The 12,424-nt window shown below is 42.9% G+C and overlaps 1 protein-coding gene across 3 annotated transcripts in view; it reads left to right on the top strand.

The window, feature by feature from the left end:
* Positions 1 to 12,424, top strand: part of myripb (myosin VIIA and Rab interacting protein b) — a 172,090-nt gene that overhangs the window by 1,098 nt on the left and 158,568 nt on the right. The window lies entirely within an intron of this gene.

The raw sequence follows: 12,424 nt of genomic DNA, 5'->3' as shown, positions 1-12,424 counted from the left end.
ATTTTAGGATGCATGATGCAGCGGTAATATACAGGCTAATATAGGTAATTGTGAACAAGTGTTTGGATGCCTCTGACGGTGCAAGGAGGAGTGGCCTTGGTCAAAACCATGGCAATTAATGAATATGGGTGAGAGTGAGTCACGAGAGCGGATTGGGGGGTAAGCACAGAGGGGTTTAGATCAGCGGGAGAAATGTGATGTGTGTCAGGCTGCCAGAAAGTGACGGCTTGCAGTCATACCTTCAGTGTCTGGACTGCGCGACTGGTGGGAGTTTTATATTTACTAATGTAATATTATATCCCATGATGTATACTTTGTATTTGGAGCCTTAATATAAGCAAAGCAAGCATGCATACTGAGTTTTGGCTGCAGACACTGTGATGCCTAGATTTAGCGATGACATTGTTCTCACCTGTTGGTCAGCAAGGTGATGTGTGAAAATGTATGACAATACAGACTGCAAAATGCTAAGCGTTATTATCTTATGGACACATAAAAAAAAGCAGGCCTTATTATACTACTGCACCTGTCTATGTTTATCTATGATTGGCAAAATATTGTCTTTAAATTCAACAACATCCTACTCTAGGTTAACAATTGGCTACTCACAATAATTAACATCAATATGCCACATTGTGTACATCTGATAGGCTACCAATGTTTATTATAGGCTATTATACAACTGTATGGTGTGTTATGTTGATGTTAACATTCTAGGATCCTGTCTCCTTTTTTAATTCATATGTATTTGGTGAAAGGTGTTTTTTTTGTCAAGTGATGTCATCAGCACAGTTACACAGTAGTTTATTCACAGTCACCGTTGGATACTGCAGGTTGCGAATACAATGCAGCTTATTCTCACCTTGCCGCCTACTATAGAGGGTGGTAATTGGGAGGAATGTGCAGGGTGTGATACGATGTAAGACAGTGACAAATTATCAGGTGTTCTTCCCAACCTGAAACCTGCGTTCCCACGTACAGGGCCCAGAATAGGTTCGAAATGGCACCCTAATTCCCATAGTGCTTGGCTCTGGTGAAAAGTATAGGGAATAGGGTCTATGTATTCAGTTGTTTTCACACCCTCTATCTCCAACATTAACCCTGAAAGCACAGAGCTTTGCTATTGGTCACACATCATAGGCCAATGGATAAACTTCAAGTGGCTAAGTCCTTTCATTTTATTCATAAGATACCTCCTAGAATTCAAATTTCCTTCTCACTCAGTGGATGCGTAACAAATGGCAGCATATTTGGGCCCTTGTCTAAAGTAGTGCACTATTTACAGTAAGGGTGTCATTACGGATGCAGATAGTGAGAGCTGTCCTCTCCCTTCTGGTTGAGGGTAAGCACTGATCCTTAAGCCTTCCTCCGAGAGGCTAAAACAAGCAGTTCATTTAGTGCTTGGCTGCCCCTGCCCTTTGAGCTCACAGGCCTGCTTGTTATGCATTAATCTGCTGTGGAGCCCTAGCTGGGTTGCATTGACACCATTACTGTATGTAACAGACAGCCTAGCCAACATACAATAAGGTTGTCAGTGTGTGGTTTCATGTCACAATGTGTTAGTAGGTCTGCACAATATCGTGTGTGGGTGGGTGGATGGATGTACCCGTGTCGATGTATGTGTGAATTTCCATTTGAGTGTGTGGGTTTCTGTCTCTGAAGAATAGCAAACCCTCCTAACCTTGGACATCCTCAGCTGAGATGTTCTTCAGTCTGACCCAGTTCCATCCGGTATCCACAATCCTGGCCTGTATGTTGCTGTTACATACTGTATCTATTCAATACATATGCTCTCAATACACATGGTGTTATTATTGTCTCTCATTTAGTCACACACACAAAGGCCAGGGAAGTCAAAGCTGAACAACAACTAACATTGTTTGTTTACTTAAAGAGAAAGCATCAATTGAAACACTAGATAAATATAGCTGCGAGCAGCAATGAACGGGGTTCACAGGATGACCGAAAGGACACCAGATCAGTTGGATAACAAAGCAAGCCTATCATGTAGGAACTGTCTTCCTTTGTGCAATCATGAGTCTAAAGGAGGAGATGAGGATTGCAGATGATTTTGAGCATCAGCGTTACATATGCAAATAATGAGTTGTGAATGGTTTCCTTTTTTTATATATCAATACCAAATTCAATGTGGTTAATCTTAGTCCATGATGTCGATGACAAGTTTCAAGTTGATAGGCCACTGTGGAGTTGATTTACAGGGGTTTAAATGGACATGTAAAATCAGATTGTTGATTTGTCTGACTGGCTGAACAACACCTTATCATCTGAAGTTGTGGAATACCATCATCCAAGACCTGCCAAATCTCTACATTCATTTTTCTTTTACAGCGTCTTTGAGATTCTCTTTGTAATGACAAGCGCTATATAAAATACATCTATGATTATTATTGTGATGAGTCCAAAAACCAAGTTTAGAGTGAATCTAACTTTTAGTCAGATATGTTATGATTATTTTAAGCATTAGCGTTACTTAGTCCAAAAAGTGAATCGTTAATATTTGCCTTCTTTTTTAAGATATGAATGCCAAAGTTAACATGGTTCACCGTGGTAATGTCTTTGATACCCTAAACCGTTTCAAGTTCATAAGCCATTGTGAAGTGGTTTTTCAAAGGGTTTAAATGGACACTTTGGACACACTATCAAAACTTACCTGACATTTCTCAGTCATCTCTAAACCAATCCCTTATCCTTTCTCAAACTAAATTAAGAGATATACCAAGGGCCTACATACGGAATGTGTTGTTATTGGGAAAGGTTTTCAAAAAAGAAGGCACATTTGTTCAGCATGAGTAAAGACATGTACATACTGTGACGGCCCTGAATTTGTCTGAACCGTCTCAGTGCTTCTCCTTCCAATAGGGCGCTTCCCCTTTAATTCCCAATTAAATAGCCAGCATCAGCTGCGCAAAAGTGGGGTTGTGATGGAGACGTGAATGAGGATGTGTTCAACCCTCAGTTCTGAAGCTTCTCTCTTCCGTTTGTTTTGTTGCATTTAAAAGTGTGCTTTTGTAGCCTAATGGCAAGTTTACCCAGGATCGGATGCACTCTTTGCTTCCGTTGGAGAACGATGTTCCTAGTGGCTTTTCTCCGCTGGAGATCTGCTGGCAGATTGGATTGTCTGACTGACCACAACCTTTTTGTATATGCTATTTAATTTGTTTTGGTGTGATGTATTCCGTGATGATTTATGTAGTTAGTTGTAAGTGAGGACATATTAGGATTTGATACGCTTTATAGTTGTGTGGAAAAATAATTGTTATTTTGATTGTATGATTGATACTGTGTTTACACTACACTTGTATGAACGGACAACCGTTGCTTGAGTAAGGTCACTTGAGTTCCCTAAACTTCTTTACCGGGCTGGACTCCTTTTAGGCCCGAGGCACAGGACTTTTCTGGAAGAACCAGAACTCATTGTTGTTATTATTATGTGTGTGTGATCATTTATGTTGGTAATACAACCCATGCAAAAGAATACAGTTGTTTTTGAAGTTATTTCCAATGTCTTAAGGGTTTATGAAAAGTGTATTTCCATCCTGACTTTTACATATGTCCTTTGTATTGGTGTAGACTTGATGGACCAGATGGGACTCATTCCCTCCCAAACCAAAAGGAGAAACCAATATTTTCTCTGGTAGACACAACCTACCTGGCACCCCTATAAACAATAACCTCAAGTCAAAACCGTTACAATACAAAGTTTCAAGTCTCTGTCATATGTGAGAATGCTTATAACAGTGCCCCCTGTAGGCCAATCGGTGCAATTATATTAGACCAAGTTCTCATGGACTCTGGTTTCTGTATGCCAATTACAAAAGTTAGCAATCTATGCTTGAGTTTTTTTTACCATGTCAAGGGGAAAAAACGTGAACCCCGAATGAGGAGTTGCATTGTGGGATTGATGATGTCTGTGATGACTCATTAGTTCGGGTTAGGCTATCCATGTATTGGTGATGTAAAACTAGGGCAATTCCACAGTAAAGGAATCATTCCAGGGTTTTTCTTTGTTTTCACTATTTTCTACATTATAGAATAATAGTGAAGACATAGTTTCAATGTTTGGAATAATGCAGTAACCAAAAAAGTGTTAACGCTCTGATGGCGTGGAGACATTGGCTTGAGGGGGTTAAACACCATTTTCTCATCTGGACTGACCACTGCAATCTGGAGTACATCCGGGCAGCTAGGAGACTGAACCATCGCCAGGCAAGGTGGGGTATGTATTTCACCCGTTTTTTTCCCCTTCACACCAGGTTTCCAAAACGTGAAGGCAGACGCACTGTCCCGACTGTATGACACAGAGGAGCGGCCCATGGATCCCACTCCTGGCCTCCTGCCTGGTGGCGCCGGGTAGTGTGGGAGCTGGACATGGACATTGAGCAGGCGTTACGTGCAGAGCCCACTACCCTCCAGTGTCCCGATGGACGTCTGTACGTTCCGTCTCCTGTCCGTGACCGGTTGATCTATTGGGCCCACATGTCACCCTCCTCTGGTCATCCTGGGATTGGTCCCCCCCACCCCCCACAGAATAACACCATCCTGGTCGGTTCTCTAAGTCCTGCCGTCCCCTCCCTCTGCCCGGTCTCCCTATGGCCCTACAGACTGCGGAGGCCTTGTTTACGCACTTCTTCCGGAACTACAGGGTGCCTGATGATATAGTGTTTGACCGAGGTCCCCAGTTCACTTCGAAGGTCTGGAAGGTGTTCATGGATTGTCTGGGGGTCTCGATCGGCCTTACCTCTTGGTTTCATCCTGAGAGTAATGGGCAGGTGGAGAGAGTGAACCAGGATGTGGGCAGGCTTCTGCTGTCGTATTGACAGGATCAGTGTGGGGAATGGGCAGCGTTCGTGCCCTGGGCTGAGATGGCTCAGAACTCGCTCCGCCACTCCTCCACTCCTCCACTAACCTCTCCCCCTTCCAGTGCGTACTGGGGTACCAGCCGGTTCTGGCGCCTTGGCATCAGAGTCAAACCGAGGCTCCTGCGGTGGACGACTGGTTCAGGCGTGCGGAGGAGACATGGGACGCCGCCCATGTTCACATCCAGCGGGCCGTGCTGCGCCAGAAAGCCAGCGCAGACCGTCACCGCAGTGAGGCCCCGGTGTTCTCTACCCGGAACCTGCCCCTCTGCCTGCTCTGCCCGGAAGCTGGGTCCGCGGTTTGTGGGGCCATTTAAAGTCCTGAGGAGAGTGAACGAGGTTTGTTATAGGTTACAGCTTCCCCCTGATTACCATATTAACCCCTCGTTCCATGTGTCTATCCTCAAGCCGGTGGTGGTTGGCCCGCTCCGGGAGGTTCCTCCGCCCCCTCTGGACATCGAGGGGGCCCCGGCATACTCAGTTCGCTCCATACTGGATTCGAGGCGTTGGGCGAGGGGCCTTCAGTACCTCGTGGAGTGGGAGGGGTACGGTCCGGAGGAGAGGTGCTGGGTTCCGGTGGAGGACGTGTTGGACCCTCAATGCTGCGGGAGTTCCACCGTCTCTGTCCGGATTGCCCTGCGCCTCGCCTTCCGGGTCGTCCCCGAGGTCGGCGCGCAGCTGGAGCCGTGCGTCAAGGGCGGGGGGTACTGGCACGACTTCCGCCGAAGTCGGCTCCTCTCCTTGTTCAGGCGGCACTCGGCAGTCGGCGTCGCCGGTCTTCTAGCCATCATCGATCCATTTTTCATTTTCCATCTGTTTTGTCTTGTTTTTCCTCACACCTGGTTTCAAATCCCTCAATTACTTGTTGTGTATTTAACCCTCTGTTTCCCCCATGTCTTTGTGTGGGATTGTTTATTGTAAGTGCTTATGCCCATGTTGACTGGTGCGCGATGGATTTTGTACCATGTCTGGTTACTCTTTATGCCGTTGGTTTTGCAATTAAACTGCTTCGGCTATTACTTAGTTCTGCTCTGCTGCGTCTGACTTCCCTGCCACCGGTTATGCACCCCTTACAGTCACTACTAAGATACAGGCATCCTTCTTAACACATTTGAAGGAAGGAAACCTCTCAGGGATTTCACCATGAGGCCAATGGTGACTTTAAAACAGTTACAGAGTTGAATGTCTGTGATAGGAAAAAACTGAGGATTGTAGTTGCTCCACAATACTAACCCGATTGACAGAGTGAAAATTAGGAAGTCTGTACTGAATAAAAATATTCCAAAACATGCATCCTGTGTTCAACAAGGCACTAAATGAATACTGCAGAAATTGTGGCAAATCAATTAAGCTTTTTGTCCTGAATACAAAGTGTTACCTTTGGGGCAAATCCAATACAAACATTAGCTAAAGGGTAGAGCTGCCGCTTTCAAGGAGCGGGACTCTAACCCGGAAGCTTATAAGAAATCCCGCTATGCCCTCCGACGAACCATCAAACAGGCAAAGCGTCAATACAGGACTAAGATCAGATCGTACTACACAGACTCTGACGCTTGTCGGATGTGGCAGGGCTTGCAAACCATTACAGACTACAAAGGGAAGCTGTAGTGGAACAGGTTGAGTGCTTCAAGTTCCTTGGCGTCTACATCACCAACAATCTAACATGGTTCAAGCACACCATGACAGTCGTGAAGAGGGCACCGACAAAACCTATTTCCCCTCAGGAGACTGAAAAGATTTGGCATGGGCCCTCAGATTCTCGAAAGGTTTTACAGCTGCACCATCGAGAGCATCCTGACGGGTTGCATCACTGCCTGGTATGGCAACTGCTCGTCCTCCGACCGCAAGGCACTACAGAGGGTAGTGCCTATGGCCAAGTACATCACCGAGGCCAAGCTTCCTGCCATCCAGGTCCTCTACACCAGGTGGTGGCAGAGGATGGCCCTAACAATTGTCAAAGACTCCAGCCACCCTAGTCATAGACTGTTCTCTCTGCTACCGCATGGCAAGTGGTACTGGAGCAGGTCTAGGTCCAAGAGGCTTCTAAACAGCTTCTACCCACAAGCCATATGACTCCTGAACATCTAATCAAATGGCTATCCATACCTTTTGCACCCCCACCCCTTTCTACGCTGCTGCTACTCTCTGCTATTATCTATGTATAGTCACTTTAATAACTCTACCTACATGTACATATTACCTTGACATTGGTGCCCCCGCACATTGACTCGGTTCCGGTACCCCCTATATAGACTCACTATTGTTATTTTACTGCTGCTCTTGAATTATTTGTTACTTTTATCTCTTACTTTTTAAAAGTGTTTTCTTAACTTCATTATTGGTTAAGGGCGTGTAAGTAAGCATTTCACTGTAAAGGTTTACCTGTTGTATTCTGACATATTTTCAAGCATAGTGAAGGCTGCATCATGTTATGGGTATGTTTGTAATCGTTAAGGCCAAATCTACACTATTGCTTACCAAGAAGTCAGTGAATGAGTGGTCAAGTAACAGTTGACTTAAATCTACTTGAAAATCTATGGCAAGACCCTGAGTGGTTGTCTAGCAATGATCTACAACCAATTTGACAGAGCTTGAATAATTTTGAAAAGAATAAAGGTCAAATGTTGCACTACCCAGGTGTGGAATGATCTTAGACACTTACTGTTGGTAAAATTATGATTAAATGACTGAACAAATCATTTTAAATGGAACTGTAACTAAGTAAAACTTATACTCTGTTATTGTATCTGATTAACAATATGAGTTCATAAGAAGGGATTGTGTGACACGGACAAGGAGTAATTAAAGTTAATGAACACCAATCCAACTAGGAAGAAACGAATGGGTTGGGGACTGTGTAAACACATAAGGTCGTTAACCTAGCGTTGAACCTACAGAAACTTAGCTCTGGGGTTTTTAGATAAGACAGTGAGTGCATTCCTAGGTTTTCTGTTAATTAGAACTGTCAGCACAGTGGTGATCGATAATGTTGAGGGGTCAAAAGTTACCTGGGAGTGTGTTAGTAAGTTAGAATGAACTTTTCACCTCACTTTGTCCCGGTCGAGAGGAGGGGATTCTGTAAAAGCAATGAAATGACGTCATGATCTGTATGTAAACTGTTGCTCGTGGTTAAGTAGCAGCACGCTCCGAGAATAAATTCTGTTACCTATTATTGAAAGACTAGTCTGCGTCTATCTTACAAATTCTCATAAAATAGATTAAGGGTTTTCAATTAATGAAAGCATTGGCATAATTAAATTACTTTAACACTCACCCAGAAAGACTCAGCTGTTATCACTGCTAAAGGTGTTTCTGCAAAGTATTGACTCAGAGGTGTGAATACTTATATACATTAGAGATTTCTGTATTTAATTTGCAATACATTTGCAAAAATATCTAATCTTGTTTTCACTTTATTTTTTTGTTGTGTGTAGATGGGGGAGATAAACAAAACAATTTAATCAATTTAGATTTTTTTTTTAATCAAGGGGTATAAATGCTTTCTGAAGGCACAGTAGGCTTCAAATTAAGATTCAAAGATGTCTGCAGAAAAAAACATCTTTGTTTCACAAGTTTAGACATCACAGTACAGCAGAGTACAATACAGTAGAGTAGAGTACTGTAGAGTACAATACAGTACATTATACATTATTCACTACTTTTACTGTACCGTACTCTACTGTGCTTCACTGGAATGTGCTGTCCAAACTTGTGAAACATTGTTGTCTATGATTGGTTCCAATTTGGTCTGTCACCAATCATGGACGTCTACGTTTGGGCCAAATCACGGCCAGTCCAAAAATCTACATCTGTAGACATTGAAATCAAGACCGGTCCGGACCAGATCAAAAAACATCTGTGGGTGTTGAAATCAAGGCCGGGGCGGACTGACCAAATTTAAACTACTTTTTAACTTCCATGGATGTTCTTTGTCGGTCAGTGCCCAGTAGGTGCAGATGCTGGTTATAGTAAATGGAAAGAGGGGGCTCATGGGTGAGAGAGAGATGAGCTGAACTTGATTTCTGTACTCTGATTTCCCATTGTAGCCAATTGAATTGCAGTATTCCGTTTATAGATTTTTTTCGGTAATTATGTTACTGAATGGGTAACAGAATTCTGAGTTTTAATAATTTAATAATAATTTAAAATATGATATATATATCAGTTTAACTAGGCTTGGGCGGTATCCAGATTGTCATACCTTCATACCGACCTTGTGCCATACCGGGATATTCGGTAATACCGACACTGAACAAACCCCACTTATACTCTGTAATCCGAAGGTTAGCAATGCTAATGCTAAGTACATGTAAAATCCCATAGAGAATGCAAAGAAGCGCATTGCGTAAATTTGGTACAGTTTCTGACCTAAACTACACAAGTATACAAGTAACTCAAAAATACTACTCACAGTTTACTGCACACATGAAACAAATATTAGCCAGCAAGGCTCTTGATCCAGGAGGGGATCCTCTGCTGTTACCAAGCGAAAGATTGATTTAAGGAAGAAGCTAACAACTCAGCTAGATAGCTAACTAGCTACTAAATTAGCAAACCAAATACACAACTTAGAGCATTTAGCACATTTTAGACCGTTAATTGAATAAGATAAGATATCTAGCTGGCAAACATTTAGTTGTGAATTCCATACTGTAATCACCTGGCGCATGCTGCACAACAGTAAGTGACTCACAAGGCTCTGGTCTCTCGTCATTGTATGCTTGTAAACCAACACCATGTGACGCGTGACTGGGGACTACCATAAGCTTCATAATAATGTGACAGGTGAGATAAAGCACATTGCGTTCTTCATCTCATAATGTTTCCAAATACTCTGGTATATGGTATAGGTTCCAAGCTGGTCTACCTTCTTAATTGTTACTTGTGTAACTTTCATTATCCTCCCTGCTCATGCGGCAGAGAAATGTGAAAATATCTTAAAGATATACATTTTTCTGGTAACGGAATTACAAGGCACAAGGCAATGTTTGTTACAGAAGGCAAATAATTTATCCAAAATATCTGTTGATATTAATTGGCAGGGGTCTTCACTTCAACATGATTGTATTTTGATTTATTTCTAATACCTTTTTTTAAAGACTTTTTTCTGGTAGACATTTTCTAAGACCCCTTTTCCATATGTTTGACCAGAAATCAAAGCATTACTTAACTCATTTTTAAGATAGATACATTTTTCAACCATTTCCTATGCCTCCATTTCCCCAAAATATAGAAATAGCTTTCATTTGACACTCAATTTGATATGCTCCTATAATGTTGGTACTGTTGGGTTCGACATTTTGAACATTGAGATATTAAATAAATGATAGAGAAGAATCATAGAATCAAAGGAGAAAGTTAATGGTTCTCTGAAGAAGGCTTTGGAATGTGTTGATGGAGGAGAGGAGAGCGATGTGTTGATATAGGTTAAGACAGATGGATATTGGTGGATTAGGTGGAGGGGTTTAGGGAGGAGGTGAGGGGTGAGGTCAGTTCCCCTTAAGGGAGTAATCAGGGTTAGGGTTACCTTCTTCCCTGTGGAGCCATACACTGTAAGAAGGAGGAGTGTCTTAAGTGGGATAAATATATCTGAGTGGGACAAATGTTGAGTTGTCTGTTTTCAGCTGTACAGAACCTTTGGGGAATGAATAAACGTGGCTTCTCTAGTGTCTGTGAGTTATTTACTCTGAAAAATAAGAACCTAACAGTCCTTAGGGGAGTAGGTAGAAATTTCCCGTAGACGTGGATCTGGGGTTCGTACCTGGGGAAAACTTCACTCTGAGCGTAGGCTTTCTGTATGGGACTGTCTGATTCCCTGTCTTTAGTAGACATAAGTCACATGACACCTGTTGTGAGTTGCTATGTTGTTTTTATTCACTAGTGCATGTAATGACTCACTGAAAAAAAGCAATCTTTTCTCTTAGCTCTTTGATGTAAATTTAGCTATTGTCTGGGAGTTCACATGTCTTGTAGGATTGTGATAGACCATACCCATTTTATAAGACATTGAAACGTTGTGGACACAATCCCCAAGCACCGTAGCAGATCATCACAGCTTGGTATCTGTAGATGGGTCCCGCGTGCGTACGGCCCAGTACATCACTGGGGCAAAGCTGCCTGCCATCCAGGACCTCTACACCAGGCGGTGTCAGAGGAAGGTCCTAAAAATTGTCAAAGACCCCAAGCATAGACTGTTCCATCTACTACCGCATGGCAAGCGGTACCGGAGTGCCAAGTCTAGGACAGAAAGGCTTCTCAACAGTTTTTACCCCCAAGCCATAAGACCCCTGCTACTCTCTGTTTATCATATATGCATAGTCACCTTAACTATACCTACATGTACACACTACCTCAATAAGCCTGACTAACCGGTGTCTGTATATAGCCTTGCTATTCTTATTTTCAAATGTCTTTTTACTGTTTTATTTCTTTACTTACCTACACACACACATACCTTTTTTCCCGCACTATTGGTTAGATCCTGTTAGTAAGCATTTCACTGTAAGGTGAACCTGGGTGAACAGGTGACCTGTTGTATTCTGCGCACGTGACAAATAAACTTTGATTTGATTTGAAATGGCACCCTATTCCCTACATAGTGCACAACTTTTGACCTTTTTGGGACGCAAACTGTGTGTAACTCTCACATCCCACTGTGCTGCTGGATTCAGGAATGCATCATCAATGGAAACGGTCTTGTGGGCAGTGTGAACGGTGGCTTCCACGGAGCCTAAATCTCTGAGTCACCGCGGCGAGCAGATGCGCTCTGACACACACACACACACACACACACACACTCAAACACACACACTGGCGTAATTGATGCCCTCCACCCACTGTCCTTGACATGGCTACAAAAAGCAGGACTGAATAATTGCCTCCCCCTGTGGGTTGTGAGTAATGATGCATTTTCCCTCCTCTAGTCTATACAGTAATTGTATTTTGGGCTCTGGTCAAAAGGAGTGGACTATATAGGGAATAGGGTGCCATTTGGGATGCAGAATATGACCTACCTACCTACCTATATGGCCCTCCCCAAGGCAGATACAGTACAATAGACCAAATAGCGCTGTTCTTTTCTCCTACTGTACGTCAGAGACCGAGCAATCAGCTCGAGATCAGTCCAGAGCCAAGGGGTAGGACGATTGATGGCCTTGTACTGTATTCTCCCCTTGCTTTCTCTGTCATCACCAGGATTATTTTTTTATCAGGAGGGACACAGGCATTGTACCACGGGGTGTCTTGAAGCCACTCGTGTGCATGTGAACAGAACAGAAATTTGTGTTCAGGAAGCAGGTTCCAATCAGGCAGAAATACAAGGAAAGAACAGCATGGTATTGCAACCTTCAGAGTGGGATATACAATAGAAAATGCCAGGACACTTTCCCACTGTGAATGCAGTGCAATTGTATTTTGGGTTATTTAATTGAACTTTTTAATTACTTTTAGATTTGTATTTGTTTTATTATGTTATCTTGTACACTTATTTGTATTTAATTAGAGATGTTGTATTTTATAATTGGACTTTTGACCTATTTTGTTCAACA

This window comes from Oncorhynchus mykiss, chromosome 15 (assembly GCF_057628025.1).
Source record: "Oncorhynchus mykiss isolate SJ-2025 chromosome 15, ASM5762802v1, whole genome shotgun sequence".
Taxonomy (NCBI): domain Eukaryota; kingdom Metazoa; phylum Chordata; class Actinopteri; order Salmoniformes; family Salmonidae; genus Oncorhynchus; species Oncorhynchus mykiss.
The sequence above is the reverse complement of the archived record's forward strand: the minus strand, read 5'-3'. Positions and strand labels throughout refer to the sequence as shown.